At 38.5% G+C, this 21,652-nt stretch overlaps 2 long non-coding RNA genes across 17 annotated transcripts in view; one reads left to right on the top strand and one right to left on the bottom strand.

Annotated features, from left to right (window-relative positions):
• LOC140623956 (uncharacterized) overlaps positions 1–21,652 on the bottom strand; it is a 135,072-nt gene that overhangs the window by 98,544 nt on the left and 14,876 nt on the right. For 5 of the 16 annotated variants that reach the window (XR_012023524.1, XR_012023516.1, XR_012023515.1 and 2 more), the window contains one exon: positions 20,946–21,528. The exons of the other annotated variants lie outside the window; for them this stretch is intronic. This is a non-coding gene — a long non-coding RNA (uncharacterized lncRNA). Of the gene's footprint in view, positions 1–20,945; positions 21,529–21,652 lie in introns of those variants that run through there. 16 annotated transcript variants of the gene reach the window in all.
• The window catches only part of LOC140623958 (uncharacterized), an 88,367-nt gene that overhangs the window by 55,753 nt on the left and 10,962 nt on the right, over positions 1–21,652 (top strand). The window lies entirely within an intron of this gene.

Consider the following 21,652-nt stretch of genomic DNA (forward strand, 5'->3'; position numbering starts at 1 on the left):
GCAGGCGCTAAATCATTAAGCCACCCCGGGATCCCCCTAACCAAGACATTCTTAAAGAAAAATAAATGGGTTGGAGAATGCACTCCACATTCTCCACATAGTTGTTATAAACATACAGTGATTAAGACAGTAAGGACTACCATAAAAATAGAAATAACCCAAAGGAATATAATAGAAACTCTAGAAATAAGTTCATACAGAGATGAACATGTGATTTACTGCATATATGGCCCTGCAGAGCAGTGGAGAAACAACATTTTTTTCCAAAAATTGTGCTGAAACAATTAGATAGCTATATGGATGTCTATAGGGGCAAAAATGAAACTAGATCCTTACCTCATACTAAACTCAAAAATCAATTGCAGGTAGATTATTAAGCCGAATGTAAAGGACAAAAGACAGGGAATTTTCTAAAAAGTAATAAAAGAGAATATCTTTATATCCTTAAAGTGGGGCAAGACTTCTTCAACAGGACACAAAAAGCTTGAACTGCACAGGAAACACTGATAAATCTGACCATATTAAAGTTCTTTGTCAAATGTCACTGCTAACAGAGTAAAAAAAAAGCAAAGTCCAGAATGAAAAAAAGTATTCGCAAAACATAGAGCCAAGAGAAGACACACATCTTGAATTTACATTTTAAAAAAACCCCAAAACTTGCAAAAATCCAAAGAGAAAGTCAAACAATCCAATGGGGGGAAAAAATGGCCTTGAGTATGAATAGGCAGTTTGAACCAGAGGGTCATTCAAATAGCCAAAAAAATGGCCTCACAGAAAATGATGGAAATAAAAACTAAAACTGTAAAACAATGTCCCTACGCTGCCATTAAACACATCTTGGAAAAAAGTTTAAATGACAATACCACATGTTGAAAAGACTATGAAGCAAAAGGGACTCTACCACTGGTGGGAGTCAGACGTTTTGTCATCTGCTTAATCTGAAAGCACACAGCCCTGGAACTCAGCAAGTCTGCAGCTAGAAGTGTGCTCCGCAGAAATGCATGCATGAGAGCACCACGCACTACGTACAAGGATGCATAGCAGTGTTACTCATGACAGCCCGCAACTGAAAATAAACCAAAAGGCGTTAATAGAAGGACGGGAAAACGAATCCATGCATTCATATATAGGATACAAAATAAAAATAAACTGCTTCCTTTCAGTTATAGGATAAGTAAGATCTGAGGATCTAATATACAACCTTGTGACTACACTTAATTATACATTTAACCATATTATATGTATTAAATACTTGAAATTTGCTAAGGGAGGAGAACTTAAATATTTTCACCTAAATACATATACATACATACATACATACATACATAAGGCAGGGGCAGTGGTGATAACACAGACTCAACACCCTGCGATTCGGATCAATTTGATAGACATATGGAACAAAAAGAAGTCAGCACAACGAAATTCATATTGGATTATTCTATCTGTTCGAGGTTCGCAAATAGACAGGACTATACCTCAGTGTGTGAAAATACATGCTTTGGTAGTAAACTTTAAAGAAAAGCAAGAATGTGGTAACCATAAAAGTTGGGATAGTTTTTATATCAGGAACAGAGATGAGCAGGAAGTAGGAGGAAAGTAGGAAGCAGGAGTGTACTCCCTCTGGGGTTCGCCTTTGGGGTACTGGCAATCTTGTGTTTCTTGATCAAAGTGGCAGTCTCACTAATGCTGGCTTGGGATCTCAGCAATCTCTACTTCAAGGTTTATGCACTTTTATTTATATATTATATTTTACAAGAAAAAAGGTTAAAGAAACTTACATGGCTACTAAAAGAAATGCAAGTTTCTTTTTAACCTAAAGAAATGGGGGAGCTTGGATGGTTCCATTAAGCCTCTGCCTTAAGCCTGGGCTAAGGTCATGATCCTGGGTTTCTGGGATGGAGCCCCGCATAGGGGCTCTCTGCTTAGCAGGAGCATGCTTCTCCCTCCCCACTCCATTGCTCCCCCTGCTAATACTCTCTCTCTGTCAAATAAATAAATAAAATATTTTGAAAGAAAGAAAGATGAAAAAGAAAGAGAAAGAAAGAAAGAAAGAAAGAAAGAAAGAGAAAGAAAGAAAGAAAGAAAGAAAGAAAGAAAGAAAGAAAGAAAGAAAGAAAGAAAGAAAGAAGGAAATGAAAAGTTCCTCCTTAACTAACAGGCTTGCAGGCTCCAACCCCTGAGAACTTCTGTTGGGTACTTCTCTCCCTGCGCATGTGCCATACACCTATCTCTGTGTACACCACATATTAGGCCTCTCGCCTAAATAATATATCATAAACATATTTCCTGGTCAGTGTATGCTTATTAGCCTTATTTTTTAGGGCTACAGAGCAACCCATTGTATAGATATGCCATAATTTACTTAATCATTCACTTATTGAAAGATGTTTAGGGGTGCCTGGGTGGCTCGGTTGGTTAAGTACCAACTCTTGATTTCAGTTCAGGTCATGTTCTCAGGGTTGTGAGAAGGACCCCCACATCGAGCCCATGTTGGGGTCCATGCTGGGTGTGGAGCCTCCTTAGATTCTCTCTCCTTTTCTCATCCCCACTCACATGCTCTGGTTCTTTCTTTCTCTCTAAAAAGAAAAAAAGATATTTAAATTGGGGTTCTTTGCTCTTGCAGATAAGACTTCTTTGAGTGTCCTAGGATATATATTCATATCACTGTTCTGTTTTAGTTTGTTTTGTTTTATTTATTTATTTATTTATTTATTTATTTATTTATTTTTAGTTTGTTTTGTTTTAATGAATCATTCTATTATATTACTCTCTCTGAGTCCTTGAAGTTTTTAGTTTCTGGCTCACTGTTTGTTTCTCCAACACAACTCAGTCATCAGTTTTGGAGATGCCAAGTATCAATGTGTACGAACCTTGCTTCTCGGTTCCTCGTCCTCCACTCCTCCAACAACCACATCCTCCTAGCCTGGAGTTGTCTCCCACTGTCACACTTTAGAGTACACCTTGTTGTGACTGGTACCAAGCATCACACTTCGAAACCATCACACCTATATCCAATGCCCCCTGACCTCACCAAGATCTAAAAATCATTAATGAAACCCACCTTATTATATCTTCCCTCTCTTTCCGTCCACTTCCCTACCTGCCCTACAGCCAACCAACACAGCCTCCCTGGCCTAGATCTGCTTCTCTCTCGCTCCTTCCTCACTTGCTCGTACTCACTTGGCAAAACCCCAAACCTGCCAACAGCCATATTTCCCTTGTACTGTGCCTGCCCCATGTACTGAATGTCAGCCGATAAAACAATGCTGACTTGCTTTAGAAATGATTAAAAAAACAGTCTTCAGGTGCCAGGTTGGAGAACAGCAAGCAAGTGGTCAGGCCTTGGTGCAGACCAGTTGACCTCCTAGGTTTCTCTAGCCCACACGCCCCTGCAGCCTCCTGAAAGACCACATGCCACCATCTCCCCTCTCTCATGCCTCCAATACCTGCCCTCCTCACTCTGAGCTGAAGAATGTGCTTCCTATTTCACTGAGAAAATTAACCAGAAAAGAATTTCCAGAGGCGCCCACACCACATTTATTTCTGTACCAGCATCTGCACCCACGTGGTCTGCCTTCGCACCCATTACTTCAGATGGATTATCCCTGCTCCTGTCTAAAGGCAACTCCTCTGGTGCACTATATCCCATTGCCTCTCGCCTACACAAACTCATCAGTTCAGCAATGCCTCCATCTCTCTTTCTTCCGTCATTAATTTTCTACTTGCCACTGTGACATTCCCACCAGTGTGCAAAAACTGCTATAATTTCTATCATCTAAAAACCATTTAAAAATTCTCTTGACCTCATATCTCCTTCCAGTCATTCCCCATGTATCTGCATCTATAGTCCTACAAAACTCCTTTAACATTTTCTTATACCTGCTATATCCCATTTATCCCCATTTTTTGGAACCCACTGTAATATAATAAGGCTTTCACCCTCTACTACCACTCCACTCAAAACTCCTCTTATCAAAGACACCAACCAACTTTTCTTTGACAAAATCACTAGTCAACAACTTGACCAGTCAGCTATGCTCCCTTGGAAAACTTCCATCCTTTGATTTCTGGAATAACATACTCTCCTGACTTTTTTCTAGCTGCACTGTTCACTTCTTATCTTTTCTGGTTCATGAGTGGTCCCTTATGATTCAATTTTTATCCCTGTTCACTTCCAGGATATCTACATGCACATATGCTTCTGGTTCCCAAATTTGTATTAATAGCCAAGATCTCTCTCCAGATCTCCAAATTCATAGATTAACTTCCTGCTAGACAAATCCACGTGAATATCTGATAGACACTTTGAACCTAACAGACCCAAAACAGAACTTCCTTTAGCCTGCCCCTCCCGCTACCTGCCCAATTTCAGTAAAGAGCACTTCCATCCTTCCTATTCCTCAGACCAAAAACCTTGGAGTCACACTTAGGTCCTCTCTTTTTCTGATTCCATGTCCAATGCATTAACAAATCTTACTGTACTTATCTTCAAAACATATCCACTTCTCATGACCCTAACCACTACTACCCTGCTCAGTGCCATCATCTTTTATCAGGATTATTGCTGTGGCCCCCAACTGGTCTTCCTTCATCTCATAGGTAATCTATCTTGAATACAGAAACTTTCTTTCAAAACTAGAATGAAGTTCACATCATGCAACTTCTCAGAATCTTCCAGTGGCTTTCATTCCACTCAGAGAAAAATGTTTCATTCCTTATAATGATCTCTAAAGTCTGAAAGACTTAGAGACATTATGGACAAGTCTTATAGACTTATAGACAAGGATGTAACTTACATCCTTGCAGTCTTTCTGTCCTCATCTATTATGGCTTTCCTTCTTTGTCTCCTCCAGCCATACTGGTTTAATAACTACCAACCAAAATATGTACTTGCTTCCCCTTCTGTCTAGAAACCTCTCCTACCAGTAATTGTCATGTCTAGCTCCTTCACTTCCTGCAGATATTTATTCACTAATCTAATTGGTGAGAATTCCCAGGACTATTAAAATAGCTTTCTTGGGATACCTGGGTGGCTCAGTGGTTGGGTGCCTGCCTTCGGCTCAGGTCATGATCCCAGGATCCAGGATCAAGTCCCACATTGGACTCGGATCAAGTCCCACGTCGGGGTCCCTGTGAGGAGCCTGCTTGCTTCTCCTTCTGCCTATGTCTCTGCCTCTCTCTCTGTGTCTCTCATGAATAAATAAATAAATCTAAATAAATAAATGAATAAATAAATAAATAAATAAATAAATAAATAAATAAATAAATAATAAAATAGCTTTCTTTTTCCTGCCACCTACTTCCTGGTTATATGTACTCCATAGAACTCATCACTGTGTGTGTATACATAAAATGTACATATACATAAAATTTATTATATATATTATCTGCCTCTGCACTTTAGAATGTAAACTACATGAATATAGACTTTGTTGTACATTTTGTTCATATTTCCAGCATCTACAACAGGGCCTAGCAATAGCCACAAAATCATTAGTTGAACAAATTAATGTACATGTTCATATTTTTAACAGATACACAGTCTTCATTATTAAATATATTGACTCTGCTTTACCTTGGCATTTCAACAAAGCCTTTGATTCTTTACACTTAGATTTAAGAAGAAAAAAAAATCTTACATTATTTTCTAAAGTTGGTGGTTTTATTAATGTCTTCCGTGTGGTTGATTCATTTTAAAGCTGTGTTGTTTCCTTATCTAATCATTGACCGGGGCAGAAAATGGAATTAATGGCTAGCAAATCTTTCAGGATTCCCCTGAAGCACTATTGCATGAGGCAATAGAGCTTTCTCCTTAGTAGGACACATTTTCATGTTCTTGTATATATTTAGACACTGAATCCCTTTAAAACTAATGGGAGGTCTGTGGGCCAAACACATTTATAGGAAATGAAAGGAAATGGCACAGTAAAAGCCAGCTGTGAAAAGAAGATCTTTTAGGTTGCTGTTACCTAATCTGTCACATGAAAAGCTTATTTTAACATTTCTGTTAAATAAAATGAGCAGGAAAATGCCATGTACACTATTCATTTGGTATGCTTGCTCTTACTTCTATGAATACCTCCTCTTCATTTGAGTCATGTGCTGGGGTAAGAAAAAAATTGGAATCTGACTCTCCCCCTAATTCAGAAATACCATCCCATGCTTAATAAAATAATTGCAAAAAGCCCGAAGTTTTTAAAAAATTGTAAAGCAAATTTGACTAAGTTTCAAGTTGCAAACTGTCAGTATGTAACCAAGGTATTCAAATTTTCAATGAAAAAGTAGCATTTGGTCAGATTGGTGGTGGTTTGGCTTGGTTTATTATTTGCTTTGTTTTAAAGAGACCTAGAGCTTTATTCTAATGTTGGGTGTTCTCTTACCTTCAAAATATACTTAATAGTGGATCTACTATTCCATATTGCTGGCAGAGTGACACTTTTATTCTTTATTCCTTGACACATTCTTACCTATACAGCAGTTTGTCAAAAAGAGTAAACTAGTTTTTTCTCCAGCCATTGTTGACCAGCACTGTCTGTTGCCAGCTCCCTTCGCTGCTCCAAGATAATATCCCAGGCATACCCCATACCTATCCAATCTCTTTTGGTATCAAAAACAATTTCATTTAAGTAACTATGATTTACCTTAGGTACCAAAAAAAAAAAAATCCCATCCTGTCTAAATTAGGACTTTAATATGGCTTTCACTTCAAAACTTCACGCTTTCCCACAGTTCAAACTTGATCACTGAAAGAGATAACTGCAATGACAAAGTGATCTTGTCTGTTTCCTCCCTTCCTTCCTGAATCTGCGCTGTCTTTTGCTGCAGCTTCTCCCTGGGTGAAGGCAATAGATAGGGGAGATCACGATGTCTTATATGTCAGGTATAACTTACATAGCAGATAAATTATAATTTTTCCATAGCAGATGCCCTCATGGGGCACATTTATGTCCTCTTTGGGAACCCCACTTATAAGGAACCTCCAGCCTACAAGTTGCCCTTATATGAGTGATGCATCTCCATCTGACTTGTTCCAACTACCCTCAAATCCTACTCTCTTGACCTCTTACCTAGGAGTTCCCTCTCCACAGAAGGCTTCTTTGTTGGATAAAAGCTCAGTGAGACAGGTGCCCTTCCATGGAAGCTACTTGGACCATGGGAGACTGTGTGTTCTTAACCCACCAAATAATAGAATACCATTGTGTGGGCTTTGTCTTCCCCACTCTTCTTGCCACTGCACAATGTCAGCCAACTTCACGACTTAAGAATTCTCCAGGCTGGAAGCAGACAGGAAGCAAGCACCAATTTCTCTGTTTATGTATGTCTCTGCTCTAAGGGACCTGTCAAAATCTCTGGAGAATTTTCCTGCCAGACCTCAGTTTGGTGGGAATACTAAACAAGCTTAATTTTCTGAAACTATGTAAGCATCCAGCCAGGAAATAAAAGTCTACACTTTGCAAATTCCTAATATCTGCAGTCTCTTGAACACCCATCATTTGGCTTGAGGAAAGTGCCAGAATACTATTCTTACTTATTTAGTTGGGAGGGGACAGAAAATGCCATACTACTCTTAATTCAGTGGCATACCTATTTTTTTCCAATATTATTGGATTTTATTTATTTATTCATGAGAGACACAGAGAGAGAGAGAGAGAGAGGCAGAGACACAGGCAGAGGAAGAAGCAGGTTCCATGCAGGGAGCCCGACGTGGGACTCGGTCCTGGGTCTCCAGGATCAGGCCCTGGGCTGAAGGCCACGCTAAACCGCTGAGCCACCCAGGCTGCCCGGCATACCTATTTTAACTACTCTTTCTGATCATGCTTTAAAGTTTGTGTTCTTCTCTAGTAGAAATTGGCAATTGGGTTGAGATTTCCTAGGTAAGTTTTGCTATCTTTCAGTCATTTAGCTGTGGGTGTGTTTGGCATCTCTTTAAAGATTTTTAAATTATTTTTATTTATTTAGAGAGAGAGTGTGCATGCAAGCAGAGGGAGGGCAGAGGGAGAGAGAGAATCTCAAGCAGACTCTGTGCTGAGTGTGGAGCCCAGCATGACATGGGGCTCAGTCTCATGATCCTGAGATCATGACCTCAGCCAAAATTAAGAGTCAGACGCTTAACCGAATGAGTCACCAGGCACCCCAAGTTTGCATCTCTCTCTCTCTTTTTTTTTAATTCATGAGAGACACAGAGAGAAAGAGGCAGAGACAGAGGCATAGGAAGAAGCAGGCTCCATGCAGGGAGCCTGATGTGGGACTCAATCCCGGGACCACAGGATCATGCCCTGAGCTGAAGGCAGATGCCCAACCACTGAGCCACCCAGGCATCCCTGCATCTCTTTAAAATTTGTGTGTACTTACCTTTCTCAGGTTTATGACCTCAGTTGAAATTCTAAGACAACAGGAAAAATCCTAGTCAACATCCTGTGTCATCTATCTTACCATTGCAGAATCTCTGTCATTCTGCTTTAAAGTCAAGAGCATTGTGGGGATGCCTGGGTGGCTCAGCAGTTTGGTGCATGCCTTCGGCCCAGGGCATGATCCTGGGATCCTGGGATCGAGTCCCACATCAGGGTCCCTGCATGGAGCCTGCTTCTCCCTCCACCTATGTGTCTGCCCACCCCCCCCTCATGAATAAGTAAATAAAATCTTAACCAAAAAAAGAGCATTGTGTAGTAGACAGAATTAATGTCCCTCAAACTTATTCATATCCTGACACCTAGGACCCATGAATATGTTAACTTCAACGACAAAAGTAACCTTGCAGATGTGATTAATTTGGGGATCTTGAGATGGAGAAATTATCCTGCATTTTTCAGGTGATCCCTAAATGTAATCATGAATGTCTTCACATAAGAGAGGCAGAAGGACATTTGACTTCAGCCATAAGAGGTGTGCTGGGAGAATCAGTGAGTTGGAGTGATGCAAGGAAGGGCTCAGGAGCCAAGAAATGCAGTAGGCCTCCAGAACCTAAAAAATGTAAAGAAATGGATATTCCACTAAAGCCTGCAGAAGGAAACAGTCCTGTGTACTGATTTAAGCTCAGTGAAACTGACTAAGGACTTCTGGCCTCCAGAGCTATAAGAGGAGAGATTCCTGTCGTTTTAAGCCACCACGTTCTGTTAAATTGTCACATCAATCGTAGTACATGAATAAAACATTATCTCACTTACAATGAATTTAGCTCAAAAAGATCTAAACAATAAGAAAATGCATGATTTCATATATCAGGAAATCTAGATTAGGGCAAATTTTAGGTGTGGTAAAATCAAGGATCTGGATTGCCTTCCCATTTATGCCCACTCTGTGTGAAATTTTGTTCCTGCCATTGACCATGGGACAATATACTATCTCATTCATTGATTTAAGAAAAGCTGTCACTCAGTCATGGTCTACAGATACTGCCTTTTAATCTGATTTGGCCAAATTAGGACATGTGCTCACTCCAGGGCCAGTAACTACTTAGAAATGCTATTTCCTAATTAAAGTGAGCAAGTGTACTTGAACCAATCACAAGCAAGGAATGAGATTAACATCATTGACATTAACTAATCAGGATCCAGTCCTGAAGCTAGGGATAGAGTGAATATCTGGGCAAAATTGACATTAGGAAGAGGGCAAAGGATAAGGAGACCATATAATTTATTAGCCAGGTGGAACATTACTAAGAATTAAAGGGTGCATGATCAAGAATTCCCCCATATGACAGATATAAACTAGTACTATCCACTCACCCTGGGACTTATGGACGTTCAATAGTGTCAACTACAAGCATTTTGACTAAGGCTGCTTAGAACATCCTTTTGGCTTAAGATCAATTCCTGAGAATAAAGGATTACAAAGGTGCGAAAACACTTGATCTGCAAAGTTAGATGACTTACTAAAGTCACATAATTGGAAAGTGGGAAAACCAAGTCTATAAATAACCAAGTTTTCTTAATCCAGTTTCAGAGCTCCTTCCATACATCACTTCATGTAACAGAGAGTCAATTATAGAAGCCAACCTCTCCTGTAATTGTTTTCTAGGACTGTCATAAAAGTTATGGCTTAAAGAACAGAAAAGTATTGTCTCACAGTTTTTGAGGCTGGAAGTTAGATCTCAAAGTGCTGGTAAGGTTGGTTCCATCTGAGGCTTGTGAGGGAATGTCCTGTTCCAGGCCTCGTACCTTAGTTTATCGATGGCCCTCTTCTCCCTATGTCCTTTCTCATTGTCTTCCCTCTGCGTGGGTCTCTGTGTCCAAATTTCCTCTTTTATAAGGGGAATCAGGGCCCACCCTAATGACTTCATTTTAACTTGATTGCTTTTGTAAAAAAAAATACCACCTTCCAATAAGGTCATATTTTAAAGTTCTGAAAGTTAAAATTATAATATATAAATTTGACAGGGAAACACAATTCAACCCCTAAACATACTCCCCAGGGAAATTCACAGTAAGGCAGCCAGGTAGAGAAAGAGCTCTTTATTAGGCATTATGAGAAGCTGCTAAGAAAACAAGGATGTTATTTCAGAAAAAAACAAATTTGAGAGAGAACTTGTAAGAGAAGACTTAGATTTATTCTCTACAAAGTGAATAAAGTGAGAATTAGAATCAACTGAGAGAACTGACTGAAGGAAGATTTTTTATTCACTTCTGCAACATTTATTTTCCTCTCTCATCAAATGTCTTCTGTCTATGCATTTGAGCCTTTCAGGTGATTGGAGGTTTTTTGTTTGTTTTAAAGATTTTATTTATTTATTCATGAGAGACACAGAGAGGCAGAGACACAGGCAGAGGGAGAAGCAGGCTCCCCACAGGGAGCCTGATGTGGGACTCCATCCTGGAACTCTGGGATCACACCCTGTGCAAAAGGCACTCAACCACTGAGCCACCCAGGCGTCCCTCAAGTGATTGTTATAAATAGCAGGAGGAGAAATTATTTGGGGGGTACAAAAATACTCAATAAATAAATACACTTTCAACATCAAAGACCAAAGATACCTCTGTCAGAAACTCTATATTAGTTCTAATGATAAAAGTTGACATACTCCCAGGGGTCTACTGCCAGCATATGATTGAGAGACGTTCCTCAAGACTCTGCTGTCAGTGTGCTAGGTGAACAATAGTTTTGCCCTGTTCTTTGCTGCCCTTTTTCCAGGCCTAGTGGAGTTGGTAACTTGACTAAGTTCCCAGAGGGTCAATTAAAGGTCAAAGGACCACAGTGGCTTGTAGGAAAGGGAAGGAGATTAATGACACCATGATCGATTATCAATGCCAAAGATATCTGTAAATCAGACTATTCTGATAACAGTTTTGGCTCCTTTGTCCTTTATCATAATCATGCCCACATTGCCTCTGCCAATTAATTGTCGCCATTAGCTCCTGCCACCTCAGAACTCCATTTTCCATTGACTTGAGAGAGCTCACTCCAATGGCAGCAATCACTACTGTCATTCTTGGCCTAGAGAGAACAGATACCACAGAGCTCCTCTGTGATGTTACTGAGGTCTCTCTCAGGAATACATTTCTCACAAATTTGGTGAAGCAAGTGTCCTCTCCACTGTCTTAGGAAATATAAATAGGGGATGGGTAAACATATTTTACAGGATAAATCCACTGTAACGTTTTGACCTTCCAAAGCCTTTATCCAAAGGCTTTCTCCTCAGTATTTCAAGGAAGTTCTGACATTTTCACTTTGATTTAATGTAGGGCATCTTGGATTTAGGCTTTAAGTCAACTAATTGAAAAACTTTTAAAGCTACTCTTAGCTGCTCATGTTAATATATTGAATCCAGAATTTGTGCTCAATGTGTCCATATCAATGAATTCAGTCTGGTCTCTTTGCTGAGGTTCTATTCTGATGTATGTTCTCCAGGTTTATATCATTATAAATTGGCAAAATTATGCAATTATTTTAGTGTGTACTATAACTCCTCATGGCAAATTCTCTGTACCTCACCTTCTAGGATATCTTTGAACTTAAGTATGATTACATTTCTAGAAGTAATAACAGATGTTAAGAATAGGTCCTGAGAAGTATCAGCAATCTCTTACAATGCAACTATCTCAAGAGAGGCAGTTACAAGTCCTTCAGGAAAGGGAGTCTAACTTCTTCAGACGAGAAGAAAGGCTGGTGAAAAAGCAGGCTTGGTGGAATATATGACCTCATCAGAATCTGTCCAAAAATCTCCATCCCAATTTTTACAATTCCACTCTTTCCCAAACAAAGTCTATCTTTTACATAAGAGAATCTACAAGGTTAGGAACTCAATTTGCATATATACAATAATATATAAGACTTGATATGATATGATATGATATGATATGATATGAGATGAGATGAGATGAGATGAGATGATAATATAGCCACCCCTAGTATTAGACTGTGAGCTAATTTTCAGAAAACTCAGCTCCTGAAAGAAAAGCTAGACATTAAGGGGAAAAGAGTAATGACAAACCAGACCTCCTAAGAACACATAAGGACAAACAGGATTATGTGTCTATCACTGCCTCTATCTTTAATGGCTTTGGTAGTCTGCAGGAGAAGTTGGTATCCTTCACCCTGTAGATGTCCAGGCACTTGGCCCAAGACTTGGAGAAGCTGAAGGAGGAACATCTCAAGAACCAGAGTCCCTGCCTATGCCCCAAAGTGAGCCAGCAGAGGAGCCACAAGATATGTGAACAGCACCTGTTTTCTTGCACAAACCTTTCTAATGTAATGACCACTGCTTTACTACCAGCTTCCATATCTTTTTCAAGTTTCTCTTGTGGCCAGCCCTAACTCTGAACTGTAGAGGAGTAGAATTCTGGGAAACAGAGTTCCAGCTTAGCTAAACTGACACAGTACCAAGCCACCATGTTATCCTTCCGATATTCATTTCTCCTCTCTTTTTCTGTCCCAGTTGCTCTTATATTAGCATCCTCTCTCCATCTTCAATCAAAGAAACAAGTCCCTATGCATGCAACTCAGTCAAATAATTCTCTTCGCAGGGTGGGGGTAAGGGGATACAGGGTCTCACATGTCTAATCTCCCCTGAAGACTTAACCTCATTCAGGTCACCCTAATATATGTGTGTGTGGATTTATATGTATATTATAAGTGTGCATAAATACATACACTGTATACATGTGCACATGTGTGTGCCTATGGGTATCTGTAGATGTTTAAGTGTATATGTAGAAATATGTATGTACGGTATGTGTATATGGACATATATATAGCATGTATGAGCACACATGTGTATGTACATGTAAAATCAAGGCCTTTGCTTTTTACTTTGAAATATCACATGCAGATTTTTACAATAGAAGTTTTTTAAAGAAATAAATGAACTAATACCAAAACTTGAATAAACTTAAAAATAATAATTGTGAAAAAAAATAATAATTGTGTTCCATTATAATAATGTAGACATTAGGATGCTTTTCTGCCAGTATGAATCAATTAAATTAGAACTGAGGTCAAAAGATCCCATATTATATTTTATTTTTCTTTCTTTTTCCTCACTCGGTTTAATTATACAAAGTAGAATTCCAAGAGAATGACTGCCAAGAAAATTTTATTATCAGCCTCTCCTGATATCTTTTTGTTAAAGAGCTTCTAATGTGAAATCCTTATTCATTACCTAGATTCTATTTTATTAAAGGCTGATTTTTAAAAAAGGTTTCATATTCTTATAACTTTCCATCATTGGTAATTTCACCTGCATTTGACATTTTATTAAAGAGAAACTAATTTCTGTTCTTGATGATTCACTGAGCTCCTCATATCAAACACTCCGTTGTAGGAATTTGTTTATTATATGAACCCATGTCCCCACACCAGCACTCACACTCAAACACATGCAAAAACCATTTTGAACTCATAAATAAGTATGGTGTCCTTAGTCCTCCATTCTGCATACTCCCATGGGGACAAGCCTGGCAAAAGGCAAAACTCCAATATAATTATAGACTCACACCACTCCTCTTCTGTTCCTCTAGTTGATTTTCTCCTGTCTTCCCCTCCTGCCTCACACACTCATTCTGACTTCCTACTAGAAAAAAAACTGTACATCTCTGAGCTCAGCTAAATGAAGTCTTCGGCCTCCCAAAGTTATATGATATAGATTCTTGGTGTTACTGACATTTGAATTGTGAGCTTTTAAAGGATAATAAAATTCAAAATTGAAAATAACTAGACCTCTAAATGTACCTCTTAGGCAATGTGACAGAAACATTGCAGGGCCCTTAAATTACAGGTATACAGCGCTGCCTTCCCATCTACTCACTCATAAAGCTGGCTCTTCCTACTGTACCTAGAGGAATGGTAGGTCCCAACAGCATATCCAGTAGCCAATTTTCTGAGTGTAAAGGCAAAACAGAGCTATTATCGTCTTCCCTACTCCCTCAAATGCGATAATCCCTGTCAACCACAGTTTTACATGTACATATCAAAAGCCTAGTTCCATTGTCTTTTTTAAAGATACATGATTTATATCAACATCCTTAAACATGTACATACAACAAGAACAATGCACAGACATGAAGAGAGCACAGATAGTTTTATGCTCTACCTTTCCACATATACTGTAAGACCAAGCCATTACTGGGAAAAGTACCCATGACGATCATTTGTGAAAAGGTCTGACAGCTATGCAGGCTCTTGCTGAGGTTTGCAAAATTGAATTAAGAGAGATTGCAAGGACAAAAGAGAATTTAAATTTCAACCCAGTAAGGGCTGATTTCACATCTTTCAACATAAAACTTGGGGAGAATCTACCTCAGCAGATCGTAACACCAGCAAAGCTTCCTGAATAATTAAAGCAGGGTATTCAAGGTGAGCATTAACTGTTAGATTCAGCTTTTTAATGGAAATTATTCTAGTTTGTTTTGGAAGCAGGGGACCTCCAGACCATTTATATCATGCATTAGAAATATATACTTAGGGGATCCCTGGGTGGCGCAGCGGTTTAGCGCCTGCCTTTGGCCCAGGGCGCAATCCTGGAAACCCGGGATCGAATCCCACGTCGGGCTCCCGGTGCATGGAGCCTGCTTCTCCCTCTGCCTGTGTCTCTGCCTCTCTCTCTCTCTCTCTCTCTCTCTCTCTGTGTGACTATCATAAATAAATAAAAATTAAAAAAAAAAGAAATATATACTTAACTCAATTTTCACTATTCTTTCCTCCGTTCTGCATTTTATAGAAAATTTTATTTTGAAAGCCACTTTTATAATACGTACCACAGTTGCAGAATTAAATGCAACTAGAGTTGCTAAAGAAGAATCAAGATACCAGAAGGATTCTCTAAGACAAAACCAAAGGAGGGGGTTCTTTCTTCATTTCAAAAACTGGGCTATTTCTAGGGCTTGGGAATCCAAACATTCCTCAAGCATTCTTGTAGACTGAATCAAGATGTTTCACTTGGAGGCACTACTATAGTTCTGCAAATGTCTGTAGCAGTTTAATTTACCGATATCCCGTCATCACCTCCCTTACTCCATTCTTTGAAGGTTTTACCTTCTGGCCCATCTTCTCTTTCTCTATCATTATTTTCTATCCACGTCTATCAGTGGTTTGCTATTTGGGCTACAAACTAAATCTCATGAGGAACTTTTAGTGTTTACATCGTACTCCCAGAAATTTTGGTGTAATTAGCTTGAGATGGAACCTAGGTTTCATATTTTTTAGTTATTCTCTCAGGTGATTTTGCTAAGCACCCAGGATTGAGAATCAATAAAGTAGGCTATCCCCCCACACTGGACTCCCTGTCCCTAATCTGCCCTCCTCCAGATATGCCCCCCACCTCACTTCAGCCACCCACACCCATGTATATTCAATAAAATTTACCAATATCTTCAGTTCCTCATAATATCAATTTTAAGCATGCCACGTCTTCTGCTATTCCTTTTCTAAATATTCTCTCATCCCCCTTTGATCTTCACCACACTGGCCACGTTTAAACTGAAACTCATCTCCTCAGATCCTTACTCCCCTCTACTTTCACCTTGAGTTCTGTACATCATTATACCAACTCTTCTGCATAAGCCATAACTTTCTTGTCCCTCTCATTCCCTTGTTTATGCCTGACCAAGCCCCATTACTGGACAAATCCAATCCTCCGTATGCCCTGTATCTGGTGTGATCACTCACTATGTCACTTGAGTACTAACCACAAATCTTCCTTAAAACTTTCTAGTAATTGGGGGCACCTGGGTGGTTCTGTTAGTTAAACATCCAACTTTTGATTTCTGCTCAGGCCATGGTCTCAGGTTGGTGAGACTGAGCCCTGTGTCTGGCTCTGCACTAAGCATGGAGCCTGCTTAAGATTCTCTCTCTCTCCCTCTCCCTCTGTCCTGTCCCATCTCTCTCTAAAAAAAATTAAAATTAAATATTAAAAAAGAACTTTCTAGTAATCCAATTATATTTCCCTTTCTAACTCATTCTCCTGGTCTCCTAGATCACTATTTTACACTTTCTAGTCTCCTCAAACTTCTAACACTATTTCCATTTTCTTCACTCCCTGGTAGTGGCCTTCCTTCTCATTTAATTAAAAAAATTAGAAACCATCAGAAAAATAACTTCTACATGCTTCCACCACAAAATCCCCCTACACCTGCACCTTGCCTACATACATCACATTGATGATATGGCATCAACATCATAATAATCTTCAAGATAAGTCTGCACAGATTATTGAGACAAAGTTCAGAATGAAAAAAGGAAAAGACACCCTCTACAATAGAAATAAACAAGGAGGGATGCCTGGGAGGCTCAGCGGTTGAGCATTTGCCTTTGGCCCAGGGCGCGATCCTGGGATCCGGGATCGAGTCCCATATCAGGCTCCCTGCATGGAGCCTGCTTCTCCCTAAGCCTATGTCTCTGCCTCTCTCTTGCTGTGTCTTTCATGAATAAATAAATAAAAATCTTTTTTAAAAAATAAATAAGCAAGGATATATATATCATATTCATTGATTTCACAAATATTAATTGATAAGCTATTATATCCTAGTTAATATTCACTGTGTTGTGGCAACAACAATAAACAAAACAAGGTCCTTTAACACTCAGGTGGTTCTTATCTTAGGGCTTTTGAACTATTATTTTAATAGTGGATGGAAAAGTGCCCCAAGAAATCTGAATGGCAATTCCTCACCTCCTTCAAATCTTGGCTCAAATGTCACTTTCTCGAACGAAGCCTACTCCTCCCACATTACTGTAAATTTCAACCTTATCCCCCTCCACACACACACACACGCATCACATACTCCCTATACCTTATCCTACTTTATTCTTTATTTATTCTGTAGCACTTTTGCTATTTAATGTACTCTATTGTGTATGTAGGTATTATATCCATAGATATATATTTAATTTTCTGTTCTCTATGTTAGAATGTGAACAACATGAGCGTAAGTACCCTTATTTGCTTTGCTCACTGATGTATCCCAAGGACCTAGAATAATACTTGCACAGAGGAGGCTCTCAATATCTGTTGAATCCTTCTCACTCATTCTCTCAATTCACTGTCTGGAGGTCCTATTAGAGTATGTTTGGTCTTTTTGTAATATCTACCATATTGTTTAACCTCTCTTTCATATTTTCTGTCTCTTTAACCCTTTGTTTTGCCTCTGGCTCACTTCTTCAGATTTACTTTTCTATTTACTAATTCACTCTTCAGCTATATCTATTTAAGATCTCTATTTTATTTTTAGTAGATTTTTTGTTTCATTTCTGCAATTTCAATTTTGTTCCTTTTCAATATACTTTTTATTCCTAACACTCTCTTTTGTTATGATTTTGATTCATTTTTATATCTCCTGACATAAATATTTCATGATGTCTACTAATAATTCTTATACCTAAAGTCCTTAGGTATCTAATCCTACTGTTTGTGTGTCTACTGACACTAACCATTAGTAGATATTCCTCATGTCTTTTGAATTTTGGATTGTTGAGGGGCTCTATCTGTGACAATCTTGTGCAGGCTAAGTTTAGGGTGAGCCTATTCAAAAGGGTATGTATTTACTTTCACCAGCCACTCTCAGCCTGGCAAAAGGCAGAGCAATTTTTTTTATCCTAAAATTCTCAAGTTAGTGATTTCTACATAATGCAGTTTGTATAAACGCAAGCCTCACACATATGTGTCAAAAACATGATTACAAGTTATTAAGAGAGGTTTTTCACACAAGGAACTAAATAGAAATATAAACTTCCTCATTATCTCCCATCTTTGTTGTTGTTGTTTTTAAAGATTTTATTTATTTATTCATGAGAGACACACACACAGAGAGAGGCAGAGACACAGGCAGAGGGAGAAGCAGGCTCCATGCAGGGAGCCCAATGTGGGAATCATCCCAGGTCACACCCTGGGCTGCAGGTGGCGCTAAACCACTGAGCCACCGGGGCTGCCCTCTCCCATCTTTGTAAGCAGCTTTTTTTTCTTTCCCTTATTCATACCTCACTAGGGGTACAGCTTTCAGAGATGTCTCAGCTCCTACTCTCTGTGCTGATAAGATCCAAATCTAATTCTCTGCCTCAAGTGATCATTGAGTCCAGCTCTTCTAGTCACTTTGGAACCATGATATTAGTTATATATTATTTCATTCTTTGTTTTGGCCATGTGGTTATCACTAAATTTCCTATAAATTCAGCTATGCAGTCAAAAGGATGACTGCTGTATCTTAACCATAATTTCTAATTGTTTTGTTGTAGGAAGATTTTCAAGTTACACATGAAGAAAATAAAATCAATGATCAAACATGTAATGATAGCAAATTATAAGAATCTTTCTTGCAGGAATGCCTGGGTGGCTCAGTCAGTTGAGCATCTGTCTTCAGCTCAGGTCATAATCCCAGGGTCCTGAGATCAAGCCCCTCCCCCGCCCAGTCTGGCTTCTCTCTTTGCCCCTTCCCCTGCTTATATTCTCTTTCTCTCTCAAATAAATAAAGAAAATCTAAAAAGAATCTTCCTTCCAATCTTCTCTGGTATCCCTTAGTTTCCAGTGTTTCAAGATAATGTTATGGGCACTATTTGGTAGAATGGTTTATGTCAATTTGTGTTAGTTAAATGTATGATTTTTTTTAGTTTTCAATGTGATTCAAAAAAAGAATAACAAAAACACTTTTAAATTCTAATTCATCTTAATATAATGATTGTTGTACATAATATGGACAATTTTTAAGCATATTTACATGTTATTAACACCTTCAGTCCTCATAGTTCTGTGAGATAAGTATTGTCATTAGCTTCCATTTTAAATAGAAGGAGACTGGCACACAAAATGATTAGAGGGCCTGTCCAAGTTTACACAGTAAGTGTTTTAGCTGAGAATGTTTTTAATAATTCTGATATCAGTAATTGATGTAGCAATAACTATTCTATCTTGTAAATTAAATAAATCATAGAACTTGATGAAAATTAGGTGAGGAAAAGATAAAGTTCTATGGGATTTCAGAGAATTTTAGGAGGAGAGGGCGAAGGACAGTAAGTCATTCTTCACATGATAGCACTTAAAAAAGAAATTAATAAATGTATGCCTGGGTGGCTGAGTCAGTTAAGCATCTGAATCTTGATCTCAACTGAGATCTTGATCTCAAGGTTATGAGTTCAAGCCCTACATGGGGTTCTGTGCTAGATGTGGAGCCTACTTAAAAAATGAATAAATAAAGCTAAACAGAATATCTTACATCCACCAGTATCATTGACCATCAGGTATAACACAGTGTTGTAATATTAAGCTTGTTACATTATTATATTATGCACCATATAGACTAAGTTTCTTTCAGCTCTGAACAATATCTGTTAATGAATCTATTTGCTTCTGTATTTGTCTTTCCTTGATATCTCTTCTCAGTCCTTGACACTAACTTTGCACATAGTAGGTACTTAATAATCTTTTGAATTGAATCAGTTGAAATAAGCTTTACTACAGTTTCTTTTCCTTGGGCACATACTCCCTGGGCAGTGGGATGACAGCAACCTGGAAATTGAGTTTCTAGGTAAACTCATGGGAATTCAGGCAAAGGCTGAAGTTCTTAATTGCCATGAGCAATCAAGAAGCCAGATAATTGTGTTGTTTGTTTGTTGATTTTATGGTCATTGGTAACAAACACACAGGTTATCCCAATTGCCAATTAGTAATAGGAGCACATATTCAAAATAACATTATCTGCCTTTTAGATAGTTCCTGACAATTAAAAACCCCAAGCACTTAGACATCAGTATTGTTTGATAGACTTTTAAGATATAACTTATAACCTGTTTTATTTTTTATTTTTTTTAAGATTCTATTTATTTATTCATGAGAGACACACAGAGAGGCAGAGACACAGGAACAGGGAGAAGCAGGATCCATGCAGGGAGCCCAATCCCAGGTCTCCAGGATCAGGCTCTGGGCTGAAGGCGGCACTAAACTACTGAGCCACCTGGGCTCCTGTTTGATAGACTTATACAAAACTAACTCTAGTGTTTTGAGCTTCAGAACTTACTCTTTCAGGTAAATATATTGTGATTATCCTACCAAAGTCTCAGGCATCTATTTCTAATCATCAGGGTCCCTTCTTACAACACAATTTCAATATTGGTAAAATCTTTCAATCCAGTATTGTTTAGAACTCTGAGGGTTAAAATAGGCCACTTCTCTCAAAACATCTCATTCTTATTTTAGCGTAAATAATCTGGTTTAAACCTTTAAGAAAAATTGTCATTGCTAAAATTTGAACCACTCCTCCCAATGATGTTGACCAGCATTTACTTGAGGGTGCTAATCCAACCCTGTCAACAATCTTATGAGGCCTATATTATTACTATCATCATCCTCATAGTATAAATTGGAAACTGAGAAATAAAGAAATTTTCTAATGTGTCCAAGACTGTACAACCAGTGAGTGATGACCTGCAAATAAACTCAAATAGTTTAGCTCCAGGGATATCAATCACACTTAATGTCTATGTTTACCCCAGGATCAACCATAGGACAAATGTGTGCCAGAGGCCAATTAGGATCTGCAATTTCAGTATTTTAAAAGATGGGTTGAAAAAAAAAAAAAAAGATGGGTTGAGAGCAGCTATGGGAAGCATCTTTTAGAAATGTTACCTCCCACTTTGCTTAGGTATTGAGAAAATCATTGTCACTTATTTTATGGAGATGCTAAAACTTTCTGAACAGTTGCTCTGTCTTCAATGCCAAGTAGGCCTCCAAGGATGCTCTTGAGTTGGAGAATCAGATACCAAATAAAATGGGATATTGCAGGCTGTGCTAAGTCAGCGGGATAGCCACTGGGATGCATAAACATAAGAGCTGAGGTCATAATTCCTGCCTTTTCTGCGGGTCCATCAGACCTATATTGCTTAATGTATAGAGCATTCTAAAATGGAAGAATAGTAACTGATGTGTCTCAGAAGAGTCCTTTTCTCTCTCCTTCCTGATTGTTCTTTCAAATCCATCTTCCTAAATATTAGGATCTTCTGTACTTTGCTGTTGTTTATTTATTTATTGTTGTTTCTATTCCTAAAAGTTTTCTTAGTGGTATTTTATTTCAGAAGTCCCAAGTCATCTTCTTTCTCTCCTTTGATGGATCTCTTTGGAGAAGAGACAAAAAATAGTTTAGACTTGGGAACAAACAGTGTGTTCTCATCAATATTCTAAAAAACATTGGGTTGGTTTGAGAAGTTCCAGTGTGCCATAGTAATTAGTTTTGAATAT

Source organism: Canis lupus, chromosome 33 (genome assembly GCF_048164855.1).
Source record: "Canis lupus baileyi chromosome 33, mCanLup2.hap1, whole genome shotgun sequence".
In the NCBI taxonomy this organism is placed as follows: Eukaryota; Metazoa; Chordata; class Mammalia; order Carnivora; family Canidae; genus Canis; species Canis lupus.